Here is a 17,758-nt window from a genome sequence, read left to right as displayed (position 1 = left end):
CACTGGTATTTCAGAAAAGATCTTCTTCCACATGAATGACTGTAAATACGTAGAACATGACCATTTACACACATACTGAGCATGCGTGTAAAAGAGCTTATTACTCTAATAATAATTTAATCCTTAATTCATAAATGAGTCTCTGGTGTGTTTTAATGCATGTGATGGAAGCAGGGGGAGCGTACTGCTGCAGACAGCTTGTTCTTATAGCACCACGGCTGTGTTTAAAACCTAAATAGTTAACTATATCGGGCATCCGCCATTTTGTAGTAGTGTCTGGATGAAACCTGAGTGAAGAACCCATACTGCATTGTGATTTTGAATGTACATGCAATGTACACCCACTAACTCAATATTTCCCCATGATTCAACGAAATTTAAGTAATTTGTTTTGTCTTTATAGTAATAGCACCAGAGCATTTTTAACTTCATTATGTTTTTAACCCTATTGTCATGATTCTGCCCTCTTGTCATTGTTTTATTCTAGTCTTGAGGCAGGATCATGACAGGCCCATGTTTTGTTTGCGAGCACATGGCCTTTTGTTTGGGCTGTGTGCTTGCGTGTCTCGTCTCCTGACCCCGCCCCTTGTTCTCCTTGTTTATCACCTCATTATTGTTTGACTCATTTCACCTGTTCCCCTCTTGATTTGCTCCCCTATTTAAAAGTGCGATTTGTAAGATATTTGCAGTAAAATGTCCAAAAACCACTAGCCCAGTGTTATATATTTTGTCCAGCTGATTACTATCAATATCTGTAATGTTTTCAACTACTTGTAAATCGTGAGAAAATTTCCATTCAAAACATTGACACGGGGCAGTGCAGTCTCCTGTCAATGACGTTAATATTCATGTGACTCTTTGTCACCGCCTTTACTGACGTAAAAACGACATGACAACAGTGGTCGAGTTCGAAAAAATAAAATGGCGCCAAGGAAGCGACTGGAGCACAAATTTAGTGTAAATAAACGTATATTTTCACTTTTTACACATTTTAATTGCATTTCTAGCGAGAAATTAGTATTGTAGTTTTCAAATATGTGATTAGTTATCACAAAGGCGCTCTCTGTTTATATTTCAAACACGCTGCCTTTGAAGAGCATCTGAAAGCCTTTCTCTGAGCTGCCTTCATGCCTCCTAAGTCATTTCCTCATGAGGCAGCGAGGCAACGAGTCACTGCCTTGAGTTTTCGGACGCAGCCAGTGTCGTGGCAAATGCGGAACTATGCGTTAGCATAGCATTATCGGGCTACGCGCTTGCTTATGGACTTATGGATTATGGACTTATCTTTACCGTCTGCCACTGGTACGTACGGGCCAACCAAACGACCCAAGAAGAGTTTGGAACAAAACGAGAGAGGATCAATTTGGTGTTGCATTATCTGGATAGAGAGAGCTTCGCGACAACATTTAACTAGACAGAGATTCTGATCCTGCTTGTGTTTTACGCGATGGGTGAGTTGCTATTATATTGATCACAACATTAGTGTGTAGATTGTAATCAGCGCGTCTTCCCGCGGACGATATGCACATCAAGATTTGTACAGCAATATAAATGGTCATTTTAAGACACCTCAAAATAAGATTTGTACTGTCAATACATTATGTGAAAAATCATTGTAGATTGTAAGTTGAAAACTTAATTCTGTGCTGTGTTAACCATCGAATTTGGACTAATACTGTAATATCTATGACTAACAATTTTGTTTTGAACATCACATATAAACTTACATTCTGTAATAAATGATGTAATTAAACGCAAAATTTATAAGACTTGATTACCTTATCAGTCAACGTGATTTCTCGTTCGCTTCTGATTGATGGCCATCAGCGGTTGAGTTAAAGACTACAAATCCCATAATTCCACGCTGCTCAGAGCGTTGCTGTTATTGATTTGATATGGCGCCATCTAGCGGCGCAGATAATACAAATTGCATCTTTAATGCCCTTGTGTTTGCTGTTCTGTGCTCGTTAGTATTGGAAAATCACCTTTGATGCGTCCGAAACCGCCTACTTCATACTATATAGTACGCGAAATGCAGTAGGCGAGGCGAGTAGTATGTCCGAATACATAGTATTCGAAAAACAGTATGCGAAAAGTACCCGGATGACCTACTCCTTCGGTTAGATTTTGCAGTGTGCATACGATGGACACTTCACTATCCCATGATGCCCTGGCAGAGGAGTTATCCAACAAAGAAGAAGAGGCATGCGGCTGTTTTCGCGCTGGAATGACATGATGTGATGACGACGTATGTCACGTGATGTAGCAACATGGCGGATGTAGTACGTCCGAATCTCATTCATACTACCAGGATTCATACAGTACCTACTGTTTTAATGGCAAGTAAGTGGGTACTTTACCTTATTCAGTACCTACTATACAGTATGTGGTTTCGGACGCAGCCCTTGTCTTTGTATTCATTGTCAAAGTTATGTCCAGCAGTATTGTTAAGCCAAAGTCTAGTTTCTTGTTTTAAGTCTTTTGTCTTTAGTATTGTTGTTTTGCCCTCATGTGGGTCTTTTGTTTTCTTGTTTGTTAAATAAAGCCTTGTTAAGTGTTCACTCTAGCCTGCGCCTGGGTTCTGTTCCTGATCCCTGACACCCATTAAGTATGTAATTTTTTGGTACATTTTTATTGTAATTACAGATGTTTACAAAGACTTAATTGGGAAGAGAGATGCTTTTAATAAAGGAGTAGATATCTGGAAGACCACCACACAGCAAACATCTGTAAAGGTTTTTGTTTCTCTTATTATTCAGAATGATTGTACAGTTTAACAATGATAACTGCCTGCTTTTTTATTTTTCTCCTTTTTCTTTCTTTTTGGTGAACTGTTAAATATGAATGTTTTGTTTTTAGATTGTATGTACATCACAAAGTGCAGCTGATGTTGCAATGGGAGACAAACTCAAAAGAGACATCTAGAACTTACCAAAGAAAGTACCACCGATAACCTCTACTCCAGTGTCAGAGGATTCAGATAACACTGACATTGACCTGTTCGAAAACACAGAGCAGAGAAGATCAAGGAAAAGAGTAAGCAATGTTTTAATTTTATTTTGATTACTTGTACTCCTGTCTATTTATTGGGATAAATTGGAAATGCTCTAAGAATCAAGGCAACTTTGGATTTTTCCACCTCAGTTTGAGAAATTTTTAATTCTGACTTAATGGAGCAAGGTTAGCCACCATTTTATTATAGAAGGAGATAATGCATGTTCTATGTTCTGTTCCTTCAATAAGACTGAAAACAAATGTTTTAAATATATGTAAAAATAGGTGGGGCCACTGATTCTAGCTTCCATAAATTATGCCATTGATCACGGGAGATTTCATAGGGACCAAAATACATCTTTAATTTCATTACTCTTAAAAAAAGAGAAACCCCCATATTGCCCCAAAAGCTGCAGGCCTATATCTTTGATATCTTCAGAGCTGAAACTTTTTGCAAAGGTGCTCGTACACCGAATGGAACCACTGATTGGTAAATTGATACATGTGGACCAAACAGGCTTTATCAAAGGCAGACAGGCCTTGGATAATGTTAGAGGCCTTTTTCATACTCTCAGCATCCATGAAATATCTAATGAACCGGCAGCACTTTTCAGCCTGGATGCTGAAAAAGCCTTTGACAGGCTTCAATGGGGGTATTTATGGGATGTTTTAGACGTGTTTGGCTTTGATTCTAACCTAATACAGATGATAAAAACATTATACAACTGCTCCCGGGCAGTGGTTCAAACAGGGCAGGTTATTTCTAATCCTTTCTCTCTTAATAGAGGTTCACGTCAAGGCTGTCCTTTATCACCCATCTTATTTCCTCTTTAAACCGCAAGCTTAGGCCATAAGAGAAGACCCTATGATTGCCCCTCTGAAGATCAAAGAGACAAATCTCACTTTAATTCAATTCAATTCAATTTTATTTATATAGCGCTTTTCACAAAAGTCAATTGTTTAAAAGCAGCTTTACATAAATAGAAGCAGTGAAAAGCACAGAAAAACGACAGATAGCACAACAAAATACATGATAGCATGAGCAGTTAAATTTGCTGCGGCTATGACTCAATATTATAAGTGCACGTATTACTAAAGCAATGTATAGAAGAGGAAGCTAGGTAAAGCCCAAAAAGGCTGCCTCCCCGGGGTGAAAAACCCCCTAGGAGAAAAAAAACCCAGTGCTTTTATCCGAGGAAAAATAAGTCCTAGGAGGGAAAAACCCTTGGGAGAACGGATAAGGAGATTTAGCGGAGATTAAGCGGTTATGCTGGTGATTGTTGGTCAGGCATCAGCTGGGCATCACGTTGAAGGACGGCCAGTAGATCAGAGGTGTGCCGACTTTCACATCTACCGGGACTGGGTCTGTTTGTCTCGTTGTCCTCGGGTCGAGGACGAGACAGGGAGAGAAAAACAAAATCGTATTAGCGTAGCGGCCATTCATATGTATTGAAGTGTCACACAGAGATGTGGTTTAACTCAGCTTAGTTCCAGACAGACTAACTATTGCAGCATAATTATATTATCCACAGTTGAGGATTTAGCATATTGGGGGCCCAATGCGAGGGTATATATGGTAAATAAGCGTCACCTTCCGATCTTTAAGAGAAAATGAAACCTGACGACCCGTTTGACTAAGGCCTAAATCCCGACTGTCGTCGTTAATGCAGGTTCAGTGGCAAACGGGTCTATATTGTATACCATTAACAGGACCAGGAGAAAACGCCAAAAACATCGCAACCCGACCATACGTGCTAACCCGTTTGACTAAGGCCGGAAGCCCCACTGTCGTCGTTAATGCAGGTTCAGTGGCAAACGGGTCTGTATGGCATACTATTCACAAGACACACGAAAGCGCGAAAAACGCAACCCGACCATACATACCAACCCGTTTGACTAAGGCTGGAGGCCCCACTGTCGTCGTTAATGCAGGTTCAGTGGCAAACGGGTCTGTATGGCATACTATTCATAAGACTTACGATAGAGCCAAAATCGCAACCCGACCATACGTGCCAACCCGTTTGACTAAGGCTGGAGGCCCCACTGTCGTCGTTAATGCAGGTTCAGTGGCAAACGGGTATGTATGGCATACTATTCACAAGACACACGAAAGCGCGAAAAACGCAACCCGACCATACATACCAACCCGTTTGACTAAGGCTGGAGGCCCCACTGTCGTCGTTAATGCAGGTTCAGTGGCAAACGGGTCTGTATGGCATACTATTCACAAGACACACGAAAGCACCAAAATCGCAACCCAACCATACGTGCCAAACCGTTTGACTAAGGCCAGAAGCCCCACTGTCGTCGTTAATGCAGGTTCAGTGGCAAACGGTGGCAAACTATTTAATGCAATTCATTTTAAGTGTGCATGCAGAAAAGGTTTTTATTTATTTATTTGGTTGGTCTGTGTTATGACCGTGAGTGCTTTGTTCCGTGAAAATAACTATTGCGAGTTAAGAACCTTTACTAGACAAATTATGCGAATGCTTTGTTGAAGAGAAAAGTTTTAAGTCTAGATTTAAAATGATCGACTGTGTCTGATTCTCGGACATCGGTTGGTAAATCATTCCAGAGCTTAGGGGCTAAGTAGGAAAAGGATCTTCCACTTTTAGACACTTTTGATAGTCTAGGGATAATCAATAGGCCAGAATTTTGCGACCGTAGTGTGCGTGATGGATTGTATTCTGATAGTAATTCTCTAAGATATGAGGGTGCTAAGCCATTTAAAGCTTTGTAGGTGATTAGTGATATTTTAAATTGGATGCGATATTTAACTGGTAGCCAGTGTAAAGATGCCAGAATTGGGCTTATGTGGTCATACTTCTTAGATCGAGTAAGTACCCTTGCAGAAGCGTTTTGAACTAGCTGAAGCTTGTTGACCTGATTTGAATGGCATCCCCCGAGTAGCGAGTTACAATAGTCTATTCTAGAGGTCATAAAAGCATGAATAAGCTTCTCTGCGTCAGATGTATATGGCAGTATGTGGCGTATTTTTGAGATATTTCTAAGATGGAAGAATGCTGTGCGGCAGATGTTGGCGATATGACTATCAAAGGATAAGTTGCTGTCGAACATCACACCTAAGTTCCTAACAGTGGAAGATGGCACCACAGTACACCCATCTATGTGCAATTTGTAATCTGACATATTATGTTTGTAGCGATTTGGTTCAATTATAAGTACCTCTGTCTTATTGGAGTTGAGCTTAAGAAAGTTATGTGCCATCCAGTCACTAACATCGCTAATGCAGTCTTTTAGCTTAGAAAACGTGTGTGTTTCGCTGGGATGCGAGGAGATGTAAAGCAGGGTATCATCCGCATAGCAGTGAAAACTTATGTTATGTTTCCTGATAATGTCTCCTAGGGGTAACATGTATAACGAGAACAGGATAGGACCTAAAACTGATCCCTGCGGTACACTGTATTTAACCAGGGAGTGATATGACTCTTCCTCATTTACATAAACAAAGTGATATCGATTGGTTAGATATGACCTAAACCAGGCTAGCGCCTGACCACTGATACCAACATAGTTTTCTAGTCTATTGAGTAAGATTCTGTGATCTATTGTGTCAAAGGCTGCACTAAGGTCTAGTAATATAAGAATTGAGATTTCACCACGATCGGATGTTAATATATATAACTTTATGCTGATGACATAATCCTTCATTTTTTCGACATCACTAATTCACTCTCTTGGATTATGAACCTTTATTCCAGATTTAGTTCTTTTTCGGGATATAAAATAAACTGGGGAAAGTCCATTTTAGTTCCCTTAAATGGCATAGCGAAAAAGACTCCACTTCCTAGTAGTTTACCTCTTCAGTGGCATACATCAAAATTTACATACCTTGGTCTATGTATCCCTCACTGTTTTTCAAATGTTAGCTATGAAAATTATTAAGAATAAGAATAAAATACAGTCAGATCTGCAGCGATGTTCATCTTTACATTTGACGTTGCAAGGGAGAATTGCATTAATAAAAATGAATGTACTTGGACGTTTACATTTTCTATGTTACCATTTCCTCCCCCTAAATGTTACTTTACAGACCTTGTAAGGATGACCTCTAAGTTTATTTGGAACAATAAAAAATCCCATATCAAATTGCAAATCTTGAAGCCTCCTAAATCTGTGTGTGGTTTATCATTACCTGATTTCAAATTGTATTACTGGTCGTTTCGACTAAAATCTCTGGACTCTTGGTTGGATTCGCAATCTCCCCTGTTTCCCCAATGGAAGTTAATTGAATTGAATTCAATTTTATTTATATAGCGCTTTTCACAATTGTTAATTGTTGCAAAGCAGCTTTACATGAGTAGATGTAGAGGAGAACACTGAAAATCAATACATAGTATAAGAAGTAGAATATAGCGGCTAAGGATAAACCGTGTAAGCGAGCGTATTAATAATGTAACATATACAGTAAAGTGTAAGTTAAGCCAAAGTTGGCTGACTCTCCCTGGGACTAAAAAACCCCCTAGGAGAAAACCCAATGGGAAAAAATCCTAGAAGGACAAAAAACCCTAGGGAGAAATTAATATTTATATATATGTTGACACGGTAGGGATAGGAAGTGGGTAAGCAGATTAAACTGGTTCAGCCAGTTGTCATTGGTCGCGCATCGGCTGGGCATCACGTTGAAGGACAGCTAGTAGATCAGTGGTGCGATGACCTTCACAGCAACAGGAACTGGGTCTGTTTGTCTCATTGTCCTCGGGGTCGAGGACGAGACAGGGACACAAAAACAGAATTCTATTAGCGTAGGGGCCGTTCGCATGTAATGCAAGTGTCATACATTATAGTGGTTTAATTCAGCTCCGTTCCAGACAGGCTAACTATTGCGGCAAGAGTAAATTACCCATATGAGGTATGTGAGTGCTTTGTTCTAGACAAAATAACTACTGCGGGAAAAGTACATTTACTGGACATTCTATGTGAATGCTTTGTTAGAGAAGAATGTCTTAAGTTGAGATTTAAATTGCTCGACTGTGTCTGATGCTCAAACATTTTTTGGTTAATCATTCCAGAGCTTAGGGGCCAAGTAGGAAAAGGATCTACCACCTTTAGACACTTTTGATATTCTAGGGATAATTAAGTAACCAGAATTTTGTGATCGCAGTTTACGTGGTGGATTGTATTCTGATAGTAGTTCTTTAAAATACGAGGGCGCTAGGCCATTTAAGGCTTTGTAGGTGATTAGTATTTTAAATTGTATGCGATATTTAACTGGTAGCCAGTGTAAAGATGCCAGAATTGGACTAATGTGGTCATACTTTTTAGATCGAGTAAGCACTCTTGCGGCGGCGTTTTGAACCAGCTGTAGCTTGTTTACCTGATTTGCATTGCATCCCCCGAGTAACGAGTTACAATAGTCTATTCTAGAGGTCATTAAAGCATGGATAAGCTTTTCTGCATCTGGTGCAGATGGCGTATTTTTGAGATATGTGACCCATTACGGAATCCAGGGGCACAAGTCGGCAGCACAAGTTTCGAGAAAATGAGAATCAAAGTTTTTTTTTTCAAAATTTGTGATTTTCGTTTTATTGCAGAATCTGTTAGTTGAGATCACGAAGAAGCCTCTCCATGTTTGAGATAGCAGTTTATGTATATTTAAAAGCGTACATTTTGCGGTTGAAATAGGCTTGTTTTTCCAGAGATTCTAGCGTGCAGCGGGGAGCGTCATTGTCTGTGTGTATATTTACATACTGGATAAGCTTGTGTTTTCGCCTCCGCCCCCACAGGGAACAGCGTGACTACTGAATAAGGATAGTTCGCCCAAAACTGAAAATAATGTCATTAATGACTTACCCGTATGTCGTTCTAAACTCGGAAGACCTCCGTTCATCTTCCACTGCATGAAAAGTGGAATTTTCGTCAGAATGTGGCACTGTAGATTGTTGTGAAACTCCAAGTATACGATTGCGCATGACAATTTGCAGCCAACACCGAAAACTGCCGTAAGTTGTCAGAAGTTGACGTGGGTCTTGCTCTGAAGTTGTCCCCCCTTCCCCTAATTCTAGGGGAGGCTTTAACATGTAAATGAACATGCTGTGAGCTATACAAATGCAAATGAGGGTAGCAGCTGGGGGAGTTTTACTCAGGTGACATTCTGGGAGGTTTTAAACTTTGATTTTAATAAAATCTCTAGTATCAGTTTACAAACTTTTAAATTGTAGCTTGAATTGATTTATTTTCAAAGTATGCTACACTGTTAACCCAGATATTGTCTTAATGATGTAAACATTACTTAATATTTTGAGTTTTGGACATATACTTAAAAATATATTATACCCATAATCCTTTGTCCCTGAATATTATGATTATTTAAGCTTTTTTACAGAATTAAGAACTAATAAGAACTTTAACTACTTAAATATTTGTTAAAATGTCATAGAGGTTTATGTTCTAATATTATTCATGTTGTTTAGTTTTAAATGATAAATTACAATTTTTGTTAATGAAAGTCACCGTTCAGGTGATCAGTGTTTATTGACATAAACAGCACATTGTATTGTATTTTTCGCAGTTTTGTGTGTGTTTCAGTGGAGAATCAAGTTTATTCAATGACTGACTTAGTCATGAGTTTAGTGTTATAATACCATTTATAACACTAAGAGAATTATAATTATAAATGAATTAAAAATAGAAAATCTTTCAATTCAGTTAACTAAGCGGAGATGTTGGACAGAGTAATTCAAAATCATCTTTAAGTTTAATGACATTCATTTATCAAAATAGTTTCTTCATCATTTATCACAATACTTTCAAAATATTTTTCCCTAATTTTGTTAAACTATCCCTTTAAGTAGATTCAGTTTCTCCAGGCTAACAGTATATATTAATATCTCTGTATGTCATTAGCAATAACCAATGTAAGGTAAAAAAGATACACAAAACCATTTATTTCAACAATTTTAATTGTTTTAACAGAGTTTTAATCAGGCTCAATTTGTGCATTCTATGCAAACAACATCAAACAACATGTCAAACAACAAAATGTCTGTCTGGAAGGGAATAAAGCAAGGAAACTTGTGCAATTACATCACAGCTCAAATACTGTGCATAGTGGCATGACTCCAGTTATTGAATTCACATACTGGTAATCCTGCCATACTTGTCCATCATATACATCTCCTAACACACCCTTTGGCATTTCCCGCTTTCGCCTTTCATCTAATTTCTCTTCAAATCCAAGTCTTTTAACAAGTCCTCCCAGAGACTGCACAACACTCTTGTATCAGTAAGAACGTATTGGATGGACATACTCTTCACTGCTCAAATATGTAGCCTTGCTTAGCAAGGCAGAGCCACATTTCTTCCTTAATGCAGACCTCTGCTGTGGGTGATTGTAGAATGGGATGTGACCACAAGTCCTGCAAAATTTTGTACCATCCCGTCTGCGCTCATAGGTTTCAGTAAGCATGTACACTGTCATACATTTTGGACAAACCACATACTGTAAGAAGTCGTCACGGAGGATACCAGTCAATTTCATCATGGCCAAAAGGTTCATCATCAACAAGTGTTCTGGTTTTTCACTTCTGGCCTGATCACTTCCATGCTTCTCCCCATCTTGTATGTGAGGATAGCCTTCACTCTGCTCCTCAGCAAGGATTTCCCCTTCTTCATCCACATAGTCATCCTATGAAAATTTAAAGGACAATTTTAAAACACATGCAATGCACATACTCAGCACCACCATTAAACCATTAGAGATTGAAAAGCCCATTGTTAATGTGGCCATTTGAGATTGAAAAAGAACATAATTAATATGTTCATTTCTCATCAATATGGCCATTTGAGTATGAAAAGATTTGAAAACTGTAGCTGAAAAAGATCATGTGCATCTCAAACAGCTAGCTTTAGTGCAATGAACCAGTTAAGTACTTTGTGGGAACTTCATCCACTTCAACTTCATTTTAGGATTTTTTAATACTTTATAAAGTGTGTTTATACTTTAGTTGCTTTCATTAGTTTACTAACAGAAATTTAAGAGTGGAAAACAATCATGTGGGTGAAAATTGTTAGGTTTTCCCATTTCAGCTCTGGATTAGCATGTATTGAACTTTATACTAGTATATCCAAATGTAATTTCATGCTTACCACACAACAGGAGATGTCCAGGAAAAGATGAATTCTTTGGTCATCTGCTGTTTCGTCCGAAAAACAACAAACAGAAGATACCGTTATGCATTATAACGCGATATTCCTATTCAGTTATAATTTACTATTAAAATAACAACAACAGTGATAATCAACCACATTTAACTCCAACCTTTTTGTAAGCAAGGGCTGCCACAATGGATAAAAAATGCTGGAGGGCTACTTTTTGATATAGTATACTCAAAACGTTTTTGTTTAACTTGTTGATTTTATTTTACTTTACTTGTTGATATGTTTTAGTATCGTTTAAAATGTTAACATACGTAAAGCAAGCCAAGCTTATATAAAAAATGTTATTATGCTCACCGTTGTCTGAACTGCAATTCGCTGGGTGCGTTTCTTCAAATTCTTCAATCACTTCTTTTTCTGGGTCCTCGGAGTGCATTTCACTTTTACCAATCTCTCTAACTCCAGTAAAGTTATCCTCCGGGTCTTTACACATGATGGGACATCACTCACAGCGTGACTGGATAGCAGCAGCAGCAGGCTCTGTACGTTATCTGACGTAGCCCTTCTGGATTTTTTTCTCCCAAACTCCATTTTTGAAATAGCGCTTTCTGTGGTCAAAATACTGTGTATGACACAGTTCAGTGTTGCAATGTTTACAGAAGCGCCGAGGTCATTTCTTCAGTCTTGGGACTTCCATCTTTCAACTGACAGCACACTGTGTTGATATCACACAGAGCTTCCGGCACGTCGCGTTTGTTGTTTATATCATACGCATGCGCGCACGTCTCACAAGATTTTCCTTATATCAATAACCTCGCATGTGATTGGAGGAGCCCGACAGGCTTCTCGCCTTCGTCCAATCATGTGCGAGGTCATGGCCAAGGCTCACACAGCAGTGTCGAAGAGCGTAACAGACGTTTGGTTTGGTGTTTGTAACTCTCCAAGAAGAGAAGACGGGTGCACAATCTCAAGATTGCGGTAAGAATAATTTTATGTATAAGCATATTTTTTTAAGTAGCCCAAGCTGTGTGTTTTATAACTAAGAGGCGTTTTTGTCTTGTAATTTTTAGGAGGCTGTACAGCGTCTCTGAGGCACACTGCAGGCGCTATGAACCAGAGCAAAGGTAACGTTACGATTTAAAGAATATGTTTTTATTCTTGTATAAGGAAATAGATACGTTAATAGATCCGAGCTTAAACCAGCACATTTTGTTTTCACAGACTAACGTCGCCTCATAACAAAGCTGTGACCTCCGATTTGCTTGGGGCTATTTCAGCAAGTCCAGATTTACTGCTGAGAATGACGACATTGTTTGTAAGTATAACTTCTAATGTTTTTCCTCATTTCTTGTTTAATTGTACGGTGACTCTTTTTATTAATACCAGTCTCATTTAATTGTTTTCCAGCTGCCCGTAAGACGTATTATGAGTCGGTACGCCGGAGTTTCAGATACAAACAACCTGAACTCGCATCGCAGGCGGAAAATGCAAAAAGTTTAGCTCCGAGTCGATCCAGAAGAAAAAGGGTAAGATTTATTATATTAGATCAGTTTTTTGTCAATGTGAGTATTTTTAAGGTCACTTATTGTCTTTATTGATTGTATTACAGTTGCTGGAAGCGAGACGAAGTGTGCTGGCTGAGGATGAGATGGACATTTGGAAGTGCGCCACCATACATCTCATATCTGATGAGGAAGACGGCATTGTTGGCGGGGTGTCTGGATGGATTGTGCGGCCACCGCCCTCTCGCAGCCTGGAACTCTCCGAGCTCTGTGCCACGCTGCAATCCAGATTAGAGGCGATACCAAAGTACAGAGCAACTCGCCATATACGCCTTTTTGACACTTTTACAACGTTTTTGATTTTTTTTTTTTCAACAATTTTATCACTTTTTTTTTTCAACACTTTGATCACTTTGAAATATATTTTTAGGGATCTTTCCCGAACGTCTTAGGCACTTTTTGACGTGTTTGGAGCACAATATAAGATACATTATGCTGCTTTGTACATAGTTGTGTGTTTCTAATTAAAGCTCTTTCTTTGAATAAACAGCTGTGTTTTTATAAATAAACCTCTTTGTTTTCTCTTATATTCCTTGATGTTGTGAATAATGTAGCACATAGCACAATGACATTAATATATAAAAAATGATTATAACATAAATTATTTATTTATTTATTATTATTATTATTATTGGGGTTTACATTTATAATGAGCCAGGGTGCCCAATAACCCCCCTCTTTAGAGTAACGGCCCGACTTGAATTTACTCACTCGGTATTGGCTGAAGCCACTACTTTTAAACAAGAACAATCCCTTGTGATTGGCTTGAAGTGATCTGCCAACCATTCACGGGGGATTTTACTTGTTTAAAAGTTGTGGCTTCAGCCAATACTGAGTGATTACATTCAAGTGGGCCATTACTCTAGTTTTGCTGCTATTCACATGCTAATTAGGCCAGAGACGCTCTAACTGGCCGGCAGAGGTTTCGTTGCTATTCATATGCTAATTAGAGGCATCGCACCCGCGCGGGGCTCTCCACCTACGTCATGGTTCGTTTATGACAATTTGTGACACAGACAAACGCGACGCTCGCTGCCTGTAGATTGAGGAAAGCTGCCGAAAATTAGGCAGATTTTCGGGAGCTTACAGGCGCTTACGGGGACGAAAATCCCACTTTTCATGCAGTGTTCGGAACACAGTTTAAGATGTTTTAACTTTAGATTTAGTCCGAGAGCTTTCTGTTTCCTCCATTGAAAATCTATGTACGGTTTCCATGTCCAGAAAGGTAATAAAAACATCATCAAAGTAGTCCATGTGACATCAGTGGGTCAGTGAGATTGTGGTGAAGCATCGACAATACAGTTTGGTCCAAAAATAGCAAGAATTACGACTTTATTCAGCATTGTCTTCTCTTCCGGCTCGAGCGTGAAGTCACGTGACTTGTAGTGACGCGGCTGCCTTGTTCCTCAGACATGTTTGCTTAGTTTTATTTATTTTTTTCAAACTTATAGTGTGCGTCTCCCCAGACTGTAAATGAAGCTCGGGCGCTCAAAACAAAAGAAAGATAAAAGAAGCTGGGGCGGAACAAATAACAGTCAGCCGCATCGTACGTCAGCCGCGTCACTGACTTTATGGGGCGCCGCAGTCGGATGACGTCAAAGTACCGCGAGAGCTCTTCAAGAAATCTTACGGAGTAGTTTATTTTCGACTCGCTCTCGCGCTACTTTGACGTCTTGCAGCGCAGCATGAAGTCAAACTCATAAGTTACACAGAGACCCTATTTTAAATACAAAATTTGAAGGCGGGTTCATGTGTTTAACGGAACGCAAATACCGGACTGTAATCTGATATACCCTTACATGTTACGATGTAAATAGTCCTCAAATTGTATATTATATTGTATTACCAGAAGTTCATGCGAAATCTGATGTACTAATAGACTATATATTTCACAGATTATACGCATTTGTGGACAAAAATCATTGGGTGATTCACACATCTGAAACAGACTGGATTCGACTTGTGATCCCCACAAAGGTAAAAGTCCTGTTTATTTTTGCATGTTGTTCATTCGGACTTCTGTAATAAAATACTACATATGATGCTAGAACATCTGTAGCCTATCTCAAAACGGCTTTACAGGGGGTATGTCTTAGCTAAATGAGATGTAAATGAGCCCTATTGTCTCTCCATCCAGGGAAAGGGGAAAGTGTTAACTTTTTTCTTTCTCAAATTTCTCAGCATTCTCCTTCTTGAATGTGTTACATTCAAATGGCCACAACTTCTCCAAATCTTATCAGATTTCCATGTGTTACACATCGTTAGAAAGCTTAGAAACTGCACTTTCAGAATCTATGAATAACTCAAAATGCCCCAGATCCGACTTGTGTCCCTACTTTCCGTGACTGGTCACATATTTCTAAGATGGAAGAATGCTGTGCGGCAGACGTTGGAGATATGACTATCGAAAGATAGATTGCTGTCAAACATTACGCCTAAATTCTTAACCGTGGAAGATGGCACCACCGTGCAGCCATCTATGGGCAACTTGTAATCTGACATATTATGTTTGGAGCGATTTGGTTCAATAATAAGTATCTCAGTCTTATTGGAGTTTAGCATAAGAAAGTTATGTGCCATCCAGTCCCTAATATCACTAATGCAGTCTGTTAGCTTAGCAAACTGGTGGGTTTCGCTAGGATGTGACGAGATGTAAAGCTGGGTATCATCCGCATAGCAGTGAAAACTTATGTTATGTTTTCTGATAATGTCTCCTAGAGGTAACATATATAACGAGAATAGGATAGGGCCTAGAACTGATCCCTGAGGTACGCCATATTTAACAGGGGAGTGATAGGACTCTTCCTCATTTACATAAACAAAGTGATATCGATTGGTTAGATACGATCTAAACCAGGCTAACGCCTGACCACTGATGCCAACATAGTTTTCTAGTCTGTTGAGTAGGATTCTGTGATCTATTGTGTCAAAGGCTGCACTAAGGTCTAGTAATAAAAGGATTGAGATTTCACCACGATCGGATGTTAATAGGAGGTCATTTGTAACTTTAAGCAGCGCTGTTTCTGTGCTATGGTGGGGCCTGAATCCCGATTGGAACTTTTCATATGTATTATTATTCGCTATGAATGTGCATAGCTGGCTTGCCACTACTTTTTCTAATATTTTAGAAAGAAAAGGTAGATTTGATATTGGTCTAAAGTTATTAAGATCTCCCTGGTCAAGGTTTGGTTTTTTAATGAGCGGTCTAATAACTGCTAGTTTGAAAGCTGTTGGAATGTATCCTAATTCTAGCGAGGAGTTAAAGATATTTAGTACAGTGTCGGACACTACATGAAATACCTCTTTTAGTAATTTTGTGGGAACGGGGTCTAATATACAGGACGATGATTTAGATGACGTTACTAATTTAGAGAGCTCTTCTATTGTAGTAGGTTTAAATGACTCAAGATGTTTGTATGATAATCTAGTGGTAAATGTACTATTGGGTAGAGTGCTAAAGAGGAAATGAGGGTTGTTATGATTTTCTTTAATAAGCGTACTGAGATAGGTAGATCTGGCGGTTTTAATAGCCTGTCTGTAGTGTTGAACCCTCTCTTTCCATGCTGAACGCCATACCTCTAACTTTGTGTTTCGGTAGTTTCTTCCCATTTTTCTAGCTACTTTTTTAAGGGCTGCAGTATGATGGTCATACCATGGAGCTGGCGTTTTTTCTTTGATTCTCTTTTTTCGAATGGGAGCAACGGCATCCATCGTGCTAGAGCAAATGTTGTTCAGGTTTTCTATTATAATATCCAGATCTTCACGATTATCTGCTACATGTTTCATTTGAGACAGGTCTGGAAGAGTGCTAATAAAGCTATCTTTAGTGGTGGAAATTATTGTTCTGGCTAATCTGTAGCATGTTGTAGACTGAGCGGTCCTATCTAGAAGTATTGTGTATGACAAAAGTAGAGCTGCAACTAACGACTATTTCTTCTGTCGACTAATCTAGCGATTATTTTTGCGATTAGTCGAATAGTCTAACGACTATTTTTTATTATTAATACAGTGTTCTTTTTTTGATTAGCTATTTAATCTTTTGGATAATCTGTTTTCAACTCTCTGTCTGATCTGACAGTTATTGTTTGTTTTATTGTATTTTAACACAACTGAATGCTATTTTCACATATTATCTGTTCTGTTGTCAGATATATAGGGGCCGTTTCCCAGACAGGGATTAGACTAGTCCTAGACTAAAATAAATATAAGAGCTGTCCAAACTGAAAACAGAGGTGTAAAGTACTTGAGTAATAATTTTACTTGATTACTGTAGTTAATTATTATTTTTGGGGATTTTTACTTTACTTGAGTACAATTTAAAATCAGTACTTTTACTTTTACTTAATTACATTTTTTAAGAAAAAAAATGTACTTTTTACTCCTTACAATTTTATTTACAGTGAAAAAGTACTTATTTTTTAGAGATCACTTTATTCTATTTTCCCTTACTCTTACCAAACCAATTGAATTGTGCTGACCGCCAGTTTAATTTAAATCTTATTTATTTTCCTTAGCCGAGATACAGCGTGCCACTCCCTGAAATTCATACGGTCGTAGCTCAGGCACCTTAAGTCCGGGGTGTTCGCCCTTCGAGTCCCTTATCCTACCCGAGAGGGCCTTTTCAACGAGCCAACCCCCGACTCTCTAACCCTTTTCTGTGTCCGACGGTCTCCTGAATTTCAAACATCCGTGGCTTGGGCGCTTTAAGTCCTAGGCATTCGCCCTTGGCGTCCCTTATCCTACCTGAGAGGGCCTTTCCAACGAGCCAACCCTGACGCTCTAACCCTTTCCCCGGCTGAGATACAGCGGTCATTCCCCTGATTTTCCCACGACCGTAGCTCGGATGCATTTGGGTCGCTTATACCCGAGGGGACTTAAGGTGCCCGAGCTACAGTCGTGGAAAAAATCGGGGAAAGGACCACCGTATCTCGGTCGGGGAAAGGGCTAGAGACTCGTGGGTGGCTTGTTGGAAAGGCCCTCTTGGGTAGGATAAGGGACCGGAAGGGGGAACGCCCTGGACTTAAGGTGCCTGAGCTAAGGCCAAGGAAAAATCCGGGAAGGGTTGACCATATCTCGGCCCGAGA

The 17,758-nt window shown here is 39.2% G+C and overlaps 1 long non-coding RNA gene across 1 annotated transcript; it reads left to right on the top strand.

Annotated features, from left to right (window-relative positions):
• The first annotated feature begins 12,009 nt into the window (after positions 1-12,009).
• On the top strand, positions 12,010-12,623 carry LOC135777004 (uncharacterized). Its single transcript, XR_012335355.1, has 3 exons — positions 12,010-12,090; positions 12,183-12,236; positions 12,520-12,623. It is a non-coding gene; the product is annotated as an uncharacterized lncRNA (long non-coding RNA).
• Positions 12,624-17,758: the final 5,135 nt, after the last annotated feature.

Source organism: Paramisgurnus dabryanus, chromosome 18 (genome assembly GCF_030506205.2).
Source record: "Paramisgurnus dabryanus chromosome 18, PD_genome_1.1, whole genome shotgun sequence".
NCBI lineage: Eukaryota > Metazoa > Chordata > Actinopteri > Cypriniformes > Cobitidae > Paramisgurnus > Paramisgurnus dabryanus.
This window is presented reverse-complemented; position numbering and strand designations above follow the sequence as displayed.